The 18,897-nt window shown below is 51.4% G+C and overlaps 1 protein-coding gene across 7 annotated transcripts in view; it reads right to left on the reverse strand.

The window, feature by feature from the left end:
- PITPNM2 (phosphatidylinositol transfer protein membrane associated 2) overlaps nt 1–18,897 on the reverse strand; it is a 124,094-nt gene that overhangs the window by 98,844 nt on the left and 6,353 nt on the right. For 3 of the 7 annotated variants that reach the window (XM_045534935.1, XM_045534933.1, XM_045534937.1), the window contains exon 1: nt 17,433–17,502. The exons of 2 other annotated variants lie outside the window; for them this stretch is intronic. The gene's annotated coding sequence lies outside the window, so the exon portion shown is untranslated. Of the gene's footprint in view, nt 1–17,432; nt 17,503–18,897 lie in introns of those variants that run through there. 2 more of the 7 variants (XM_045534930.1, XM_045534936.1) reach the window with 2 other exon arrangements.

An 18,897-nucleotide genomic window follows, 5' to 3' on the forward strand; every position in this document is an offset into this window, starting at 1 on the left:
ACTCAGCTGCTTTGAAAAAGAGTGTGGATGCTGGTACCCACTTCACAGAACTGCAGTGGAGAGTCGGTGAGCTAATGAAAGCGAGGGCTTAGTGCCACGCCTAGCACACAGTAAGTGCTCAGTGTTCGCTGCTGCTGTAATTCCTACACTCCTTCACCTCACTGAGCTGGTCTTCAGTTTCCTCTCAGGGAAAATGCAGGGGGCACCTCCCAGGCACAGTTATGGTGTAGCCCCCTACATGGGGGCTCAGGGAAGGTCACAGTGGCTGGGCTGCATCTCCGGGTTCTCTCCCCCTCCCACAGCCCTGAGCCCTCCCCCTCCACCCACCCAGCACAGGTCTGGAGGAAGAGCCTGCACGCCCTGGGCAGGACGGGTGGGTCCCTTATTTCTTGACCCTGTTCCCCCTCCCCTTCCAGCTGCTTCTCTCCATGTTCTCAACAAACACTTCACTCTGGAGCTGAGCTTCCCTTCCGAGGAAGCTCAGACTGTTGGAGGCGGCAGGGAACCCCTCAGAGACCTAGGGAGTGGAGAGCCCTCCGGTGAGGACGGAAGCATTAGCGGGCCATTAGAAAGCTGTTAGGAGCTATTTTTCTCCCAGCTGGTAAATGGCAAAGGCAGAGCCCGAAGAACAAAAACCCGGACCTGAGAAAGCAGAGCAGGGAAAAGAAACCAAATGATGCTCCTTGAGCGTGCAGAAGTTCATGGGGGAAAAAACCCACCGCTTGCGCACGCACGCACGCACACACACACACATATGCACACATAACAAAGAGGAGAAATTCTTAGCCTGCAGCAGTTGGTAGCATTATGTAAAATCCCAAGCCCACAAAAATATCATTTGGATGATAAAAAGTTAAATTTAGCTAAGTACAGAGTGACTAATACTATGAGGGAGAGGCAGCACCCCCAGTTGCCTGGAGCTGATACAGCTGGCTTTGAGAAACTTTTGACAAGTAACCACGGCCTTGTGCAGCAAAGAATAACAGATTATGTAATAAGAGGTGCAGCCATCAGCGATACAAAACACAGAGCAAGGACTGTGGCCGTCTTCAAGGGAGGGAACAGCCAGGGTCCGGCTTGAGTGGCTCCCATAGGACCGTGAGTGGGGAAGCCCGGGCCCTGGATATTCCAGAGGTACCATGGGCAGAGCCAGGCCCCGGATGGGTTTGTGTGAGCGGCTCTGCAAAGATCTTTTCCCAGAGTGGCTGCAGGGGACTGTTACTTTGGTGGCCTCCAATGAGCCACGCCCTTATGGAATCCCTTTGCATCTAGCCTGGCCCTGTGGCTTGTTTCACCCAGCTGAATGGCATGGAAGTGACACCGCACCAGCTTTGTACCTAAGCCCGAGCAGGCCCGCCTGAGAACGGAAAGCCGGGCTGCAAACACATACGTGTCCACCCGTGTTCATAGCAGCATCATTCACAACACTCGAAGGTGGGAGCAACCCCAGAGACCACTGATGTCTGGACGGATAAACAAAACGTGGTCTATCCACACAATGAAGTATCCACTCAGCCTTGAATAGGGAGGAAATTCTGACCCATGCTGCAGTGTGGATGGATCTTGAAGACGCTAAGTGAAAAAGCCAGTCACAAAAGGACAAATACTGTACAATTCCATTTATAGGAGGTCCCTAGGGTCACCAAATTCATAGAATAGAAAGCAGGATGGTGGGTGCCAGGGACAGGGGGAGGGAGAAAGGGGAGTTAGTGTCTAATGGGGACAGAGTTTCAGTTTTAGATGAAGGGTTCTGCGGACGGATGGTGGTGGTTGCACAACAACGTGAATGTACTTAATGCCACTTTGCTGTACACTTAAAAACGGTTAAAGTGGTAAATTTTTGTTATGCATATTTAACCACAATGAAACAAAATTAAGGAAAAACAGGGAGAGGAGAAGGAGAAAGAAGCCGTGACAGCTGTCTGGATGCTTCTGCATTTGCACTCTGGGGGAAGCCGCAGCCATGTAAAAAGCCAGGTCCCCAGGGCTCCTCAAACAGTGAGAAGCCAGAGCTAGCCGCGGGGAGAGGTTCCGCGCAGGGGAACCAACGCCACAGCCAACAGCCCTGGCGGATCCAGCCAGGCACCAGCACTGACCACCAGCCGTGGGAGTAGGGCCACTTGGGAAACAGATCCTCCACCCCAAGGCAGTTGCCCCAGCTGACACCAGTGGAGTGGAGCTGAGCTATCCCCGCTGAGCCCTGCCCAAATCGCACATCATGAACAAAGAAATAAAGGGCTGGTGTTCTCAGTCACGAAGTTTGAGAGTTCTTTGTTATGCAGCAATGGGCGGCTGAGGATGGCCAAGCTCTCTGTGGGTTTGCAGTAATTTCTACTAATATTTCTAATGTGAGACTCATGAAGCCCCTCTGCACGCTCACGTACGAGCTGCTGAGAGAAGTCAGTGTTCATATGAGTCTTAGGAAGAGACTCATCTTCCATTCCCACCATCCCAACGGAGTGAAGGCTAAAATGAAGCTGCTGCTGTTTCAAACAGCTGCTGTGAGGCTGGGGAATATCTCCAACCATCCAAAGGAGTACGCAGGCCATCAGCTGATCAACTCAAGCTGCCGCTTAATTATGTGACTCTCCAGCTCCTTGTCCACAGCAGGGATTTGCACATTGTGGACGGAGATGTTGGTGGGATTCCCTGCGTGTGCTGAAATGCTCCCTGGCATGGGTGGGGCCCAGCATTCCAGCCGGCTGACTCGGAGTAGGTTGGCCCCCCTCGCTGGGCCTCTGTTTCCCTGTCTGTAGAGGGAGGAGCTTGGGCCGGATGACCTCTAAAAGGCCACTCTGCTCAGCCCCAGTGCTCTGCAACCCCACGGCTTTGACAGAAAGCAACGCTGACACGTAATGCAAAACCCTGAACCAAGTCCATTGACTCACATCCAGGTTTACAAGGCAGACACACTCACTGGGCTCCTCAGGCGTGTCCCCGCTCTGTGTCCTTCGTGGGTTTGTTCATTCAGTCCACAATTGCTTCTTCCCAAATCACGTTTGGCTCCCTGGAGTCCAGGTGAGGCTATGAGACTTGCTGTGTGAGCAGAGGAGGTGCAGCACTCCCAAGCCTGGCCCCTATAACGCCCCATGCCATCCTCTGTGCCCCCTCTTTCTCCACTCCTCAGCCAGCTGACTGCACAGACCCAGTGGAGGACTCCAAGGGAGCCCCGGGCAACAGCAGTGCCACAATGTGAGAAGATCCTGGGCTGTCCCCAGTTCATGCATGGAGGCCACCCACTGAGCATCCAGCTCAACTAAAACAAGAGTGAGGACAAGCCTTTACTGGGATAAGCCACTGAGACCAGGAGATTGTGTGTTATAGCAGCTAGCATTACTTATCCTAACTAATACATTCACCAAACTGATACTATATTTCAGATATGTGAAAGGTACATGGAAGAATTAGGCCTCGGCCTAATCTTGGCCCTTTGAGAACTACCAGTCTAGTTCATACAGACCAGTTCTGCACCCGGCTGATCACACGCTGAGCACATGATGGGAGCCTGTTCATGTTATTCAAGCTGTACCCACACTGCCTGCTTCCAAAAACCTTACAACATAGGTTCACTACATTTCCCCTCTAAACATGAGAGGAACAAAGAAAGAAAGAAACCAAACAGGAAGGAGAAAATCCATACCAAGTTTCCTAACTGAGGACAATCTACGAACAAATGAGTAAAAATCTTAGCTGTGTGCTTCCCAGTGGACAAAGCAAAAAGGGAAATATGCTGGGTCACAGACCTCTTACCAACAGTAAAAAACATACTGGTTCACGACGAGAAACAAACGTTGGGCTTGGCAAGAGCTCTGAGGGGAACAGTCCACAGGTGGCTGTCTTAGGGAATCTGTGTCTGGATAGGAGACAGCAAGAGGAGACCAAGCTGGCCGGGAAAGCTGTCAGCCTCTAGGGCATAGGGACAGATCTGTAGCCCCCGCCTTCGGCCTGACTGGCTTTTGACGGAGAGCTCCTCAGAGTTAATTCTTCATCCTCGTTAATGTCAACACGGCGGCACCATGATAATGATGGAAAATATTTACATACCGTACCACTGATGGGTTGTTTGGACCATCTGGCTACTGGATGCGGTAAGTATTGTCAAACACATGGCCCTTCCACAAACGCTGTGCCTTAGCACTGATGGAGGCCGGGCTGCAGGAACTTGAAACAGTGTCACTCAGCCCATCCCTGTCACAATCTTGACCTTGGGGAACCAGAGAGGCCATCTCCTGTTTGTGTCCCTGGAGCCTGCATCCACTGTCGGCCCCAATCACCTGCAGGTTGGGAGCTGACTCCCCAGCTCCCGCCCCCAGGTCCATCTGGGCTCAGCATCGATAATAACAGTCTAACTTCCCTTTATCAAGGGCCTCTTCAGGACTCAAGTGTTCCAAACGAGACGGAACGCGGCAAGACAGCTCTGAAGCTGCGGCCACCTGGGGGGTTCTCCAATGATCTCATCGGACTGCTGGGAATTCTCAGAGGCAAATTCAGCACAGTTCGTCTGTGTGTGAAGCAGCTTCTGCCAAAGCCTTGTCACGCTCAGGAGACAGGGATAAGGATTGGGTATCACAACTCCAGGAGGATGGAGGACGGTGACTTAACCTCACCTCAGTGAGAATTTCTTCCTTTTGTCCATGTGACTCCATGAGTTCTAATACCAGGCTGAATACAAAGGTTTCTTGCTGGGTCAATGTTAAACATTTTTCCTTTGTTTTTTTTTAAAGTTTGGGGTGTTGGGTGGGTTGTTTTATTATTATTTTCTTAATTTTAGTAAAAGGAAAAAGTTCTGTTGGAGACCTGTGTCTATGTAGCAATTTTCCTAAAGGGAAGCATACACTTGCCCCCCGAGAGGACACTGTGCCTGCTGAGCAATCACACCGCCCCAAGGGTGAAGTTGTGTTACCTGTGTGACAACTGGTGAGTCAAAGGGAAACTCATCAGAGGTGCCTGTGTGGCCTGCTGGGGTTTGCTTCATGGCTGACAAGGGCTTTCGGAGGGGTACACCTGCAGGGAAAGCCTGCCTTTGTTTTTGTCAAATATGAACCCACAGATTTAAGGTCATTTTATAACTAACAGCCTCTAAGATTTAAAATGCCCCAACCAGAGTGTTGAGGGCCTGGGTGGCACATGGACTGGGTTTAAGAGCCAACTCCGACTCTGCCTGGCTATGTGACCCTGGGCGGCCACCTCACCTCCCGGGATCTGTGTTTCGGCTGTGCAATGAGAGCTGAGACGACGGGGCCCCGGTTTAATAGTCAGAGGGTGGCTGGGATGCACTGGCCTGGGGCAGGGATCTCCCTGTGGTCAGGGGCCCAACCCAGGGTCACTGGTCTGCTACAGGACCCATGTTTCTCCCTCTGCGAGGAGGGTGAGGGCCACAGACCTCACATAAGAAGAGGCAACCATGAAAGCAGTCAGGGCTCTTGGCCAGACGCTGCATGAGGCTCATTCCTGGTCGGAGGCACACCCTGACCAGAGTGAGAGCCAGCACACGTCCCCACCCTCTGATGGCATTGACACTTGGTGGCACGCGTTCCCCGGTAATAGTTATGGTCTGGGATGACAACCTTCACTGGTAAAACACTCAGCTCCTCCGTGAGGCAGGATGGCCGTGCAGAGGCCAAGCTGTATCTGTGCAAAGCTCCTCCTTGCGGGTCAGACCCGGAGCCCCAGGAGAGAGTCCCCTCTGAGCACCTACTGTGAGCCACCACCTACTTCTAGAAAGACATCTGCTCTGCTCACCTGTTTCTATATGAAAGCTAGGCAAATGCACTTTTTGCAAAAACTTATCTGAGCCCCTGGGGAAAGTGGAAAATCAGACCAAAGATCTGGGTGCTTCACTCGCACCAGGCTCCAAAGCAGCCTGCAGCAGGCCAGGGGCACACAGTGCCTCGGGACAGGGATGGGGAGGCCAGCCCCAGGCCTCCCCAGTCAGAGAACGGGATCTTCTCCCAGACCCCGAAGCCTCTCCACTGGCTCCCGAGCCCAGCTAGCAGGTCAGTGCTAAGGCCCAGCCAAGCTCCAACCAGTTCAAGATGAACCGAGAACAACATGGCTGACGGGCCAACCTATGCAAAATCTCTGCTTGTTCTCCTTATTCTTAGTTAGATCTCACCTACTTCTTAGTGTCCTTTTGTTCATGAGATGACGGCGACAGTGAGTTACAGCTCGTTTGTGTGTGTGGGTAAATGTGCATAACGTAACATTTACCACATTAGCCTTTTTTAAGTGTACAGTTCAGAGGCATTAAGGGCATTTGCAATACTGTGCAACCATCACCATCATGCTTCTCCAGAACCTTCTACCTTTGCAAACTGACCTCTGTACCCATCAAACACTAACTGCCCGTTCCCTCCCCACCCACTGCCCCCAGCCCTCCTAACTTTTGTGAATGGTAGCTCTTTAGAAATAATGTCCTTACTTGGAAAAATTATTCCTTAATTTTACAGATCTGTAAAAATCCAAGTCACAGGCCTCCTGAGGTTCCTCCTGGGCACATCTGCGCTGCACCCTGAACACGAGCTCCCCGAAGGCGAGATCTCTGATCAGGTCGGACCTACTGGAATGTGGAAAACGCCTGGTGCTTCTCAGACACCTGGTGCTGGATGAGGCGACAGAGGAGGGGCCAGGCAGTGCTGCCCCCACCCTCCCACTGGGATGGAACCTTCCACACCACAACCCAACTGCAGGAATCCAAAACCCAGAAGCCCCTCTGGCACGCCGCAAGCTGGCACCTAACGGGAACAAGTGGTCTTAACCAGCTACGTCTGTACTACGCTACAGTCCACCCTTTGCGGTCAAAAGGCTCTCACACAGAAGTTTTCTCTAGATTTTCATTTTACTTAAAAGCTCTTCCTTGCCTGGGGTTTTGAGGTTAAAAACCACTGCCTCGCACTCATACACTTTAAGTGGGAATGTAAATTGGTACTACTTTTCCAGAGAGCAATTTAGCAACAGCTAACAAAAATAAAAGAGAAACACCCCTTGACCCGGCAATTCTACTTCTGGAAATTTATTCCGCAGATAAGAGAGTGCATTTGCATGAAAACCCACATACTGGGATACTAGCTGCAGCACCGCTTGCTTCCCGTCTTGGGCCATCATAACCTGAAACTCCATCCTCGGGGAACGGGTTTAACCGTGATGGGCCAGCCGGCAGCACGGCACTGAGCCCACCGTGAACCTCTCCAGGAGGACTTCTGTATTGTGAGGTCAAAAAAGCAGATGCACAACAGCAGGTAGCCATTCGTGTTGTGTTTTTTCTTTAAAGTAATATATTAATATATTCGTATCTACAGAGACACACACAAAAAAACTAGCAACCATCGCTGTCTCTGGGGAGGAAAATTGAAGACAAGCGTGTAGAGAAGTCTGTGTTTGCCTGTAGGCCCTTTTTTCAATTTCGTACCAATATAACGGATTACTTATCCAAATAATTTTAAAATATCCCAGGTGATCTTTGTAATATATTTTACTACTTAACTGTAATCTATAGATTTGCAAGTTCCATAAATCAAGACATGTATCTAATTTATCTTTAGACTCTTGCCAAGGTCCAGTGTGATGTCAGGCCCAGCTTTCTGAGGGTTTTGTAATTATTTTTTAATAAATTGAGAGATGAAGCGTTCTCTGTGCATCCTCTGAGGCTGTGGAGGTGTCCCCGCTCTGGTTTCCAACACCCAGGCTCTGCTCACCGGCGTGTTTCCGAAACCCACTCTCACTGCCACTCACACAGTGAAAGAATGAGTGAGCAAACGATTACTAAACGGCTAGTGAAGAAAAGCACCAGAAGAATTACGTCCTTTGAATACGAGAAAACTGTGGGTCTCGAATTCTTCGGGAGGCGGACCCTAACTATGGACATCCAGGTACAAAAAGGGGAGTCAGTTGCTCAAAGGATGATGCACACCATGGACCGTGTGATCAAGTTGATGTTCTAGGGTTAATTTAATAGGAGTTTTGAAAATTTAAATCCTAACAACTATTTTATGTGGAAGAAATGCCAGTGCTGAATGTTTCTTTTGGAACAGCAGAATGCACAGAAAAGGATGGCCCAAACAATTTTAAAAGACATCATTTAAAACCACATAATGGGTCTACCTTTTCATACTGTGAACCCCACGTTCCCAAAGAATTGGAAAGTGGCCTAAAAAAACAGTTTGACTCTCCAAGGAATGGACCATCACTTTTAAGGGGTCTCTCCAGGGACTGATGCATGCCTAGCTTAGGAACTCTTGCCCTGTTACCCTCTGACTCTTGCCCCGTGACCCTCCACAGCCCAGCCTGCCAAGCAGGATAAGAAGTGGGCCGCCCAGCACCTCAGACCCCCAAGCTCCGAGAGACAAGCTGTCAAAAAGCCCGAGGGCTTTAGTCTCAGGAAAATTATACCAGCCCCCTTGGGTGGTCATACAAACAACTGTGGTTAAAATAAGGCAGAAAATTAGAAATAGCAAAACCACACTGAGGGGAGGAAAGAAAAAGAACTAGGGAGGAGGGAGGAGAACTTGGAAAAGAACTGCGGCCAGTCGAGGGGATGGCAGGTGCCCACCTACCCGGCCCTCCCGCGGCCTCACGGACAGGGCGGTTCATGACTTCTGTACCTTCACGGTGCGGCCCCCATCAGCTGAATGGCTCCGCGAACCCTCCAAGATTTGAGTTACCTCTAGTGTCTTCTGCCCACGGAAAGAGAGGTGAGAACTGCCTTTGAGAAAGACCAGGAGAACGCCGGGGAAGCGTGAGGAGGCTGGCTGACGTGTCCTCGCCGGAGTGATGAGGCTGTGGTGGTGTCCCTGCTCTGGTTTGCAACACCCAGGCTCTGCTCACCAGGGTGTTCCCGAAAGCCACTCTCACTGCCACTCACACAGCGGCCTTGAGGATGCCAGGGCAGGGACTGCAAAGCTGAAGGGGAATTCTGAGAACCCCCTCGGAAGATGCACAGAGAACGGTTCATCTCTCAAGTTGCATCCGCCTTCCAGGACTGGCGCTGAGCTCGAGATAATGGACTTTCAGGCTCTGTAATAATGACTTAATGGTGCACAAATGTGTTCAAAACATCCTGGGAGAGTCCCCAGAATAACCCCGATGAGAGATGCAGCCCACTGTGCATCGCACCACTTACCCACTGCCCTCCACTTCCTGGGGTCGGGCCCGGGGGGCCCAGGAGGTGCCGGCTGCTGCCTACACTGCCTGGGTGTTACTCTTGTTTCTAACCAGAAAATGAGGCCACTGGTTCATTGACACCTAAGCCAACAGGTGTCAGAGGTGATCCTGCCCATTAAATCCACTGGTGGTTTCTGCTGACACACAGGAAAGCCATGGCATTTGCTTACTTACTGCTTATGGTTATTTTGCAACTGGCTGCCATACTGTCTTATTACTTCAAATTATTTTCCATTTTGTCTACTTTGAAAACCCAAGACGACCGCTGTATCCACTCAAGACATTAATTTTGCAACCTCCTATCCTGGAATTATGTCCTGCCTCTTCTTCCTAGCCTAGTGCATTGGCTTGAATCTAGAACAATGATCAATAATAATGAGAGTGAGCCTGGGCACAGTGGCCCATGCCTGTAATCCCAGCACTTTGGGAGGCCAAGGCGGGAGAATCGCTTGAGCCCAGGAGTTGGAGACCAGCCTGGGCAACATAGCGAGACCCCATCTCTACAAAAAAGTTTTAAAAATTAGCTAGTGTGGTAGTGCACACCTATAGTCCCAGCTACTCAGGAGGCTGAGGCAGGGGCACTAGGAAACTAACACAAAGACACAACAAGCTCCTGTGGGCTTTCTCCAGGAGGCAGAGGGAGATTCCAGGACTCCTCTGGAATCCCACAAGGGCATCACCCCCACCCTGTGTTCCACCCCGTGGGCCTCGCCTGCCAGCCAGCCACACCTTCTACTGCTCTCCCCGGGCACCCTGTAGCTGCCTCTGTGCACGTTCCTGATGAAAGAAGCAGCCCCAGGCAACCGTGGCTGCTGGCTGGAAGAGACTGCCACACGTGCCACGCACAAAAATGAGCCCAAGTGCGTAGGGAGCTCTAGGTACCAGACACTGCGCGGAACACTTTCACATACATCCTCCTTTTTTAAGCTCAGGACTATCCAGGGGCAGGTGAGTGAAGACGCCCCGAGAGGGCGTGTGACCTGCTCAAGGTCCCACACCAAGTCTGTGGCAGAGCTTTGCCCCAGACCCGGGCTGTCTGCACCGGGCCTGTTGGGTTCTCAGCACACCCAGCGCCCGATTCCCCGGGGACTGAAACACCTGCCCCTCGGCAGCGCCGTCTCCCCCTCGCTCTGCAGCTGTGGGCGCCAGGGGCCGCGTGCAGTTGGCATGTGCTCTTTGAAAAGGTATTTATCTTTCCACTTGCTGAGAGCAAGCAAGAGCCATAAAAGGACATGCCCAACGTCAGGTGCACAAGCGTCCCACAGAGACAGATGTCATTCACATGCAGCAACCAGGCAGGGCCGTTAACTGGCAGGAACACCGTCCCCAAAGAACACCGCAGGGGCACTGCTGAGTGAGGAGACGTTGGCCCGGCCACACGTTCAGGGCCACCTCTCCCAGTGCCTGGGACAGCAAGGTCTCCATAAATGCAGAGCAAGGCAGGATCCGCCCCAAGAGACACTTGAGGTTCTAAGCGGCATCCACGGGCAGCCCTATGAGCCTGAGATTTTTGTTGTCTTTCTTTTTTTTCTGCCATTTTAACCATTTTTAAGTGTACAATTCAGGGGCATTAAGGACATTCACAATGTTGCGCAACCACCACCACTGTCTATTTCCAGAACATTTTTATCAGCCTAGACGGAAGCTTTGTACCCGCTAAGCAGTAACTCCCACCCCCCTTCCCCAACCCCTGGTAACCACTGTTCTGCCTTCTATCTCTGTGAATCTGCCTATTCTAGATCCCTCATACAAGTGGAATCATACTGTGCTGTCCTTTTGTGTCTGGCTTCTCTGATTTAGCATAATGTTTTCAAGGTTCATCCTTCATTCCTCTGTATGGCCAGATGATATTTCACTGTACGGACAGACCACACTCTCCTCATCCATTCAGCTGTTGCCGGGCATTTGGGTGGTTTCCACTTTTTGGCTATTGTGAATAGCACTGCTATGAACATCAACGCACAAGTATCTGTCGGAGTCCCTGCTTTCAGTTCTCTTGGGCATAGACCGAGGAGTGGGCTTCTTGGGTCACATGCTAACTCCACGCCTAACCTTTTGAGGAACTGCCACGCTGTTTCCCACAGTGGCTGCACTGTCTTGCATTCCCACCAGTTCTCCACATCCAGTTTCTCCACATCCTCGCCAACACTTGTTATTTTCTGCTTTTTGGTTTTTATGTTTTGGATAATAGCCAAACCGGAGATTTTAAAGAGAGGGAAGAGGCAAGTCCCAGAAGAGCCCCAGAGATGGCTCCAGGGCAAATCCCTGCCGTTTGATAAGGAGTGGGAAAAATATTAGTATCTAGAGGATCTTCTGAAGGCAACTTTAGCATCATGAGAATTACTGGACACACACACAGTGCTCGGCCCTCACCGCAGACGCGAAGTTCACCCAAGTCTATTACGTTACCAGATGCAGAGGAGGAGACAGGGCAAGAATGGTCGTCCCAACGAGTCAGATGAGGAAATGAAGGCCGGGGAAGTGACGCAACCCTGCCCAAGGTCACAGAGCACGGCTTCCACGGGGCCTCCAGGCTCCTAATCCAGGTCAGCTGTGGGCACCGTCTGCAGGCGGGGCTACATCCCAGACCTGGTGCAGCAGCGGCAGGAACAGCATCTCTCAGTCTCTCTGTCCCACACTCACACACATGCACACTGAGGTCTTGACTGAGAAGTTCCAGGAAGGACACAGGACCCCCCTTCCTTGCTGGCAGGAAAAGCTTGCAGCCTTGTGGGCTACCAGCCCAGCATCTCCACAGTCACAGAATGGCAGAGGCTGAGGGGCCCAAAACATAACCTCTACCTTCTGAAACCCCACCTGTCTGTTCAGCTCCAGTGACCAGCTATGTGGGGGCTCCGTGAAGCTGGGGGGGCCACCTCTGAGCCCTAAGAACAGCTGACAGCACACCCAGGACCCAGGTAATGTGATGGAAACCACCACTCCACACGCCCCCACCCACCCCCAGTCCTTAGCAGCATCACCCATGGGGCCCTCAGCAAATGGGCAACGTGATAAGTACCAGGAAGCCCTCTGGGCACAACCGTTCTTACACACACAAATGCCTCCTTCATGCCAGGCCCCAGGGAGGCTCTTCTCAAGCCTTGAAAACAAGAAGTGTTCCTTCTAAGGTGCGCCCCGGGACAGGTTTTCCCACTTAAAAGAAAAAAAAAATAAAAGTTTTACAAAATGCTTAGATTCTGAGGTTAAGTAGGCTCAAAAGCCTACTGAACTCCAAAAGCCTGTTTAACTCGCAATGGGTCCACTGTGTAGTAAACTGCCAAAGCAGCACTTCAGTTACCGTCCCTCTCCGGGCCTCGGTTTTCTCAGCTGCACAATGGAGCAAACATCAGAGGGTTGTTGTGGGATCAAGTGAGGACTGGCATGGAGTAAACACCCTAATAAGCGCAGGTGCCGTACCTGATAGGCCTGGTAGGGCCGAGACTCAGATATTCAGCTGCGTGGAGGGTGGTGTTTTGGTGGTGGGCCAGCCGGGGACCCTAACCATGCGAGTGGGCATCCCCAGGGAAGCAGCCTTTGCAGCGCCAGCCGTGTGTCCGCTGCAAACTCCCCACACCAGCAGCACTTGGCACAGGCTGAGCTGAGCTTGGCCACACCCAGCCTAGGCGAGCATAAGGCAGAAGTCAAGCAGAGACACCCAGGACGAAGGCGGGACCCTCCCCAGTGGCAGGAACAAACCTTCGAACCTATAGGTTCAGGTCCATTAGAAAACAAATTAAAAAAGTAAAAATAGAAGGTGTTTATAGCTGGGGAACACTGTACTTTTCATGTTATGTATTTTTAAACTATTTTTTTAAATTGTATTGTAATACGCACACTTAACGTGAGATCTATCCGCTTAAACTTGGAGGTGTACAATAGGCCACTGTTGGCTGTAAGTACAGATCTCCAGGGCTTATTCATCTCACTTCACTGAAACGTTGATTAGCGACTCCCCTTCAGTCCCTGGCAACCACCATTCACTCGCTGAGTCTATGAACTTGACTCCAGGTACCTCATACAGTGGAAGCATGCAGTGTTTGTCTTCCGGTGACCAGCTTGTCTCACTTAGCACAATGAACTTGAACTCCTGGGCTCAAGCGATCCTCCTGCCTCAGCCTCCAGAGTACATGGGACTACAAGCACATACCACCATGCCCAGCTAATTTTTAAAAACTTTTTGTAGAGATGGGGTCTTGCTATATTGCCCAGGCTGGTCTCCAACTCCTGGCCTCAAGTGATTCTCCCACCTTGGCCTGCCAAAGTGCTGGGGTTACAGGCATGGGCCACTGTGCCCGGTCTGTGTTTTTAAACCATTTGATCTTTAAAAATTTATCTTTGTTAATTTACCATGAACATACATTACTTTTAGAATTTTTAAACATATTTAAAAACCAGAAACAATAAAAAACAAATAGAAATTTAACTCAGTGCTAGAGAGAGAGGCCTCCTGCTTGTCCTTTCTGCCCCCCAGCCCGCCCCAATCTCCATCTCAGTCTCTGACCTTACAAATCCACCCTCAGCAGCAGCTTATCTTCCACGGGATCTACCACACGCTCACCACGTAAGATTCCTGGGATGATTAGCAACCATATTACGGCCACTTTACAAACAGCCTTAAAATTCTCAAATAAAGCATGTTGAATGCAACCCCTCGTTAATCACTCAGCCCTAAGTTAAGAATCAGCACCCTTAATTGGCGACTGTGGAAATGGACAGCACAGCTTCTAGGCACCCCTGCACACACAACTGGCACCAGGCTGATAATGGATTTCCTAAGTCACTGCTCACGGAGCAATTTCACCGAGAAAGTTAATTAGCCTAATGAAGGCAAGTGTGACTTCCTGAATTCCAGGCTGACTATCTGCTCTGACTCAGCCACCCCAGGAGGCCACCGATGTCATCCTCCTGGCTTCATTTCCCAGAGTACCCAGGAAGGGGCCCCAGGGGATGATACTTCAGGAGACCATGTGTCCCTTGCCTTCCCTTCTGCTGTCTACTGGGAGTCTACAAGCACTCGGAAGGCCACCAAGAGCCAGGACACACACCTGCCACCCTCTCCCAGAGCTGGCCCCAGAACCTCTACAAGGGAGGGAGCCCCCCAGCAGGTGGTGAGGTCCTTCCACACCTGGTCAGGCCAGGGCAGGTGGAAGACCAGGCCTTACCAACCCTCATACCCGTGACCAGTAACAACCTGCTCTGGGCCTGACCAGGGTGACAGTGGCTCCCATGTGCCTGACAGTTCACAAAGCCACCCTCCCAGCCAGTCTCTCGCTGGATCCACACAGCATCCCTGGGAGGAAGCACCGCTGCCCTCATTGTTTGGATACTGGAACCAAGGCACAGAAAGGTGCGACTGTCAAAGGTCACTTACCTCTTGGAGATGGGACAACTCACACCTCTGGGTCCCTGAGTCCCCCTCGCCCGGGGGCCTTTTATTGTTCCTCATCCAGAGGCAAACCAAAGTCAAAATCTCCCTGGCCTGGAAACACCCAAATGTCCATCAGTGGATGAATGGAGAAGGAAAACGTGGCATACGCATACAATGGACTATTATTCAGGCTTGAAAAGGAAGGAAAACCTATCACGTGCTACAACATGGATGGTCCATGCTAAGTGAAATAAGCCAGTCGCAACTGGACACCACTGTAGGAGGTGTTCAGAGCAGGCAACCCACGGAGACAGAAGGCAAGAGGGGGAGGGGCAGGGGGCAGCTAGTGTTCTTTGGGGACAGAATTCCCATTTGGGAAGACGGGAGACTCCGTGGATGGATGGTGTGACGCTGCACAGCACTGTGAATGTCCTTAACACCACAGGACTGTACGCTGAAAAATGGGTACAGTGGTAAATTTTATATTATCTATATTTTACCACAAGAAAAGGAATGAAGAACCAACACATGCTACTATGCAATGAACCTTGAAAACACGTTACGTGTAAGAAGCCAGACAGCAAAGGCCCAGCACGGTGTGATCTCATTGATATGAAATGTCCAGAGTAGGTAAATCCATAGAAAGAGAAATCAAATGAGTTGCTGCCAGGGCACGGGGGCGAGGGGGAGATGGGAGTGATTGCCAGTGGGTCTGGGTCTCCTGCTGCAGTGAGGAGAGTGTTCCGGAACTAGATCCAGGTGGCAGTTGCACGCCATGGCAGATGGACTAAATGACTCTGCGTTGTACGCTGTAAAAATGGCTAACTTTACATTATGTGAATTTCACCTCAATTTTAAAAAGAGAGAGAAAACCTTGCATCTCTCCACCCTCTTTTTGTGCCCTGTCCAAAGCCTCACCTGAGACCTTGTGTTTCTGTGGGCTTCTAGTGCCCCACGTGCTGGGACCTGCTGCGTTTTCTCTCTATATCCGTGGCCAGAACACAGCCGGAAGCCTGCAGACCCTTGGGGTTGTGCCACCCACCCAGCCAAGACAGTAGTGAAAGTAGGAAAAAACTGGCCATCTGCCCGCCGGGAGAGTGGGTGGGCCAGGCCTGAAGCTCGCTGTTTATTTTCTGGGGACGCCTGGCGCTGCCATCCCAGGGGCCAGGTAGCCCGGCGCTGCCTGTCCAGGCATGACTTCTTATGCCCCCTTCGCCACCGCGGAGATTTAATTAAACCCTTTTCCAAGTGCACAACCAGGCTGGGCCACCCAAGCAAACCAAAAAGGTGCCGGTCTGACTCTAGACGGTCTGAGAAGCTCGAGGGATGTGTCTCCATCTGGAGCAAGGACCCAGCTTCAGCTGCTCTGCACATGCGCCGTCGGCCTCCAAACCCTGTGGAGGGAACCTGAGTGGAGGCCCACTGGGCCCACCTGTGTCACCTTCTAATGCTCTTGGCCCAGGGGCCACAGACCCTTCTGTTCCTTCAGCCCAGAGGAGCCCAGAGACACCAGGGTAGTCAGACACCCACAGAGCACACAGCCACGAGTTCTGGCCTCCTTTTCCTCCCGCATCTGGCTTCCTGTTGCCCTCCTCACAAGGCCAGCTCTGGGCCCTGCTCCTGCCGTGAGTCAGAGAGCAAGGAAGAGAACAGAAGTGGGCAGGCAGGGGCAAGACGGACCGAGCAGACCCTGGCTCGAGGTGTGCAAGGCCCCTCCCTCCTGGACAAACCCCGTCACCCAGAACTGTGCTCTTTTTAAAATACTCCCTGCCCCCCCCGCGCCCCCCCCCCCCCAGTGGAAAGGAGGCCACACGCAGGGATCCACCTGACCAGCCGTCACAGGCCAACCTGAAAGTCGTTCTCCCTTAAGGGAGGAAGAAGGCACAGATGCCCAGGTTAAGACTCCTAAACGCTCTAGGACCACACCCGGGCCCACGCCTGCTCCCCGACCTCCTGCCTACAGGTGCGTGGCCTGACGACTTCACAACAGGATCGGATTTTGACCTTAAAATCCCATAAATAGACCTGATCCCAGAGCGTGCACTACTGTCTCGGGGAATCTCCTCTGAGTCCATGGAGCCCTTTGGCCTCTTGGAAAAGCAAAAGCTACAGAGCAAACAGGAGAGGAATTCTGTTTTCCCCTCTGGAAAAAAGAAAAGGAAAAGAAAAGAAAAAACCTACACAAACCCAAACTGAAAAGTACTTTGCACTGTTCAGACTCAACCAGATCAAGAAATACTGATGGATTTTAAAAAACAACATAATAGCACAGCCCAGGGTGTGTCACAGAACATGACCGAACATGAACACAAACATGAGGAATCAGGTCTGGAGCCTGGGCCTGCACTTAACTTCCCATGATTTAGGTTGGGCCTAAATCACGATCTCTCAGAGTCTCAGGGTCCCCATCTGTGAGACATAACAGGTGAAAGCACTAGGGGTCCGAACATGACCTCCCTGAGCCTCAGTTTTCTCACCTGTAAAGTGGGCGCAGCAGAGTTTGTGGGAATTAAATGAAGCACAATGGGCAAACGCACTCCGTGCACAGGGGGGTATTGTATCAATACAACAGGCAGGTGAGCAGAAAAGGACCCCTCACCTCTGCACCAATAGCTATTGCCTCCCCAGCGACAGTGAACGGGCACCGAATCACCACCATGCCACTGTGCCAGCTCAAGGACAAATAAGCTAAGGTCCCCCACAGCCCCTGGAACAGCCAGGCTAGACCAGGGATCCCTACGGTTTGGAAGCTTCTCAGGAGAGGAAATAGCAGCCTTCTCCTGAGCAGGAATCTCCAGTGGAAAAGTCCATAATCTAAGGCCCACCGGGTGGGGTGTGGCACGGGTGCCATTAGCCTGAACCCTCCAAGCACCAGTCCTGCAGCTCCCAGGCCACCGAGACAAACCTGAGTGAGCTGGACGTCCCAGATTTTACGAGCCGGCTTGCAGTTCACTAACCGTGTCCTTGAGTCTTAATCCCGCTCACTGCCAACGCCCACACCCAGCCCTGTGATCTTAGGGTTTCAGGGAAATGGAAAGTCGTTCCTCTTCATGGAAAGGTCAAACCCTTGGACTTGGTTTTTTCCAGTGCTCCTTCTGGCTCTCCTACTTGTTTGATTCTAAATTCCTTTTTCCCCCCTGCTGGAAAGTCAGACAGAACATTCTTCAGGAAAGAGAACTTTCAGCCTGGAGGGCAGGGAGAAAAATAACCGAGGTAAAATGAAAAATGGGTGAAATCAGGTACTTTAAAATCTTGGTACCCGAGGAGCACGGGACGAATTGCACTGGTCAGCAGTCATTACCGTGAACTCAAGATGCTCCGGTGAGTCATCCAAGGCTGGGAGCTGAAATCAAACTACTGTTTTCTCCCCCGCAACAGGATGGGCACTCAGCTGCATACTGATGGAAGGATCCGCCAAACATATCCCTTGCTACCCCGGCAGCAAAGGCACAGGCCACTTCACACCCAAGTATCAACTGCTGAGCTCCTTTCCCTGCTAGGCTAATACAAATCGTGCTCCGGAGCAATTAAACAAGCCACTTCAAAACTTCGCTCCACAGTGTTGGAAAATGTCCTGCGTAGGGGAAAAAAATGAAGTCCGGGGTTATGCATGCCCAGTGGATGGCTAAGCAAGTGAGAGTGCTTTCAGAACTCTTGAGGCTTTTATTATTAACAGTGTTTGAGTGTTGGGTTCTTAAACACATCAAACAAATTTCCTTTAAACTGGTAGTTACTGACTGCCACAGGGAAGGCTGCAGGCCTCCCACCTCCCAGATGGTTCAACCACAATAAACGTTTGGCCTGTCAGATGCACAACACTGACGAACTAATTGAAATATGCTGCAACAAGCAAACCCAAAATAAATGTGAAATAATTGTTTCCTTACGTGATAACCCGCTGAACTGCCTCCACGTCTGGCTGTCCCTGCTGATTGAATGTTCCCTCTGCTCTGGGAGCCTCACTTATGTGTGCTTTTCAAAGGATTTAAATGCTTTTTTTCCAGTGTGATTACCCACGTGGGGAAAATCCTAATTGCAAAAACGTTTGGTTTTTCTCCCTCTTACGAAAAAAAATGTAAGTGAAAAGTCAACTCTTACAAAGTGCCAAGGAAAGCAATTCATGGGCCCTTCAGGGGAAGAAAGGAAACGTCCCCAGCTCTCCAGAGCACCACTGAAAGCCAGCACTGACCACACATCCAGACCCACGGGGACCCCACACTGCTGAGAGGGAGGCTGGGAATGGCCACCTGCTTCTACCCCAACACACCCGTCCCTGCCCCCCTCCCTTCACGATGACTTTTCCAGGGGCTGTCAAGAGAGACACAGCAAGCTGGGCGCCGTGGCTCACGCCTGTAATCCTAGCGCTTTGG

Source organism: Lemur catta, chromosome 21 (assembly GCF_020740605.2).
Source record: "Lemur catta isolate mLemCat1 chromosome 21, mLemCat1.pri, whole genome shotgun sequence".
Lineage (NCBI taxonomy): Eukaryota > Metazoa > Chordata > Mammalia > Primates > Lemuridae > Lemur > Lemur catta.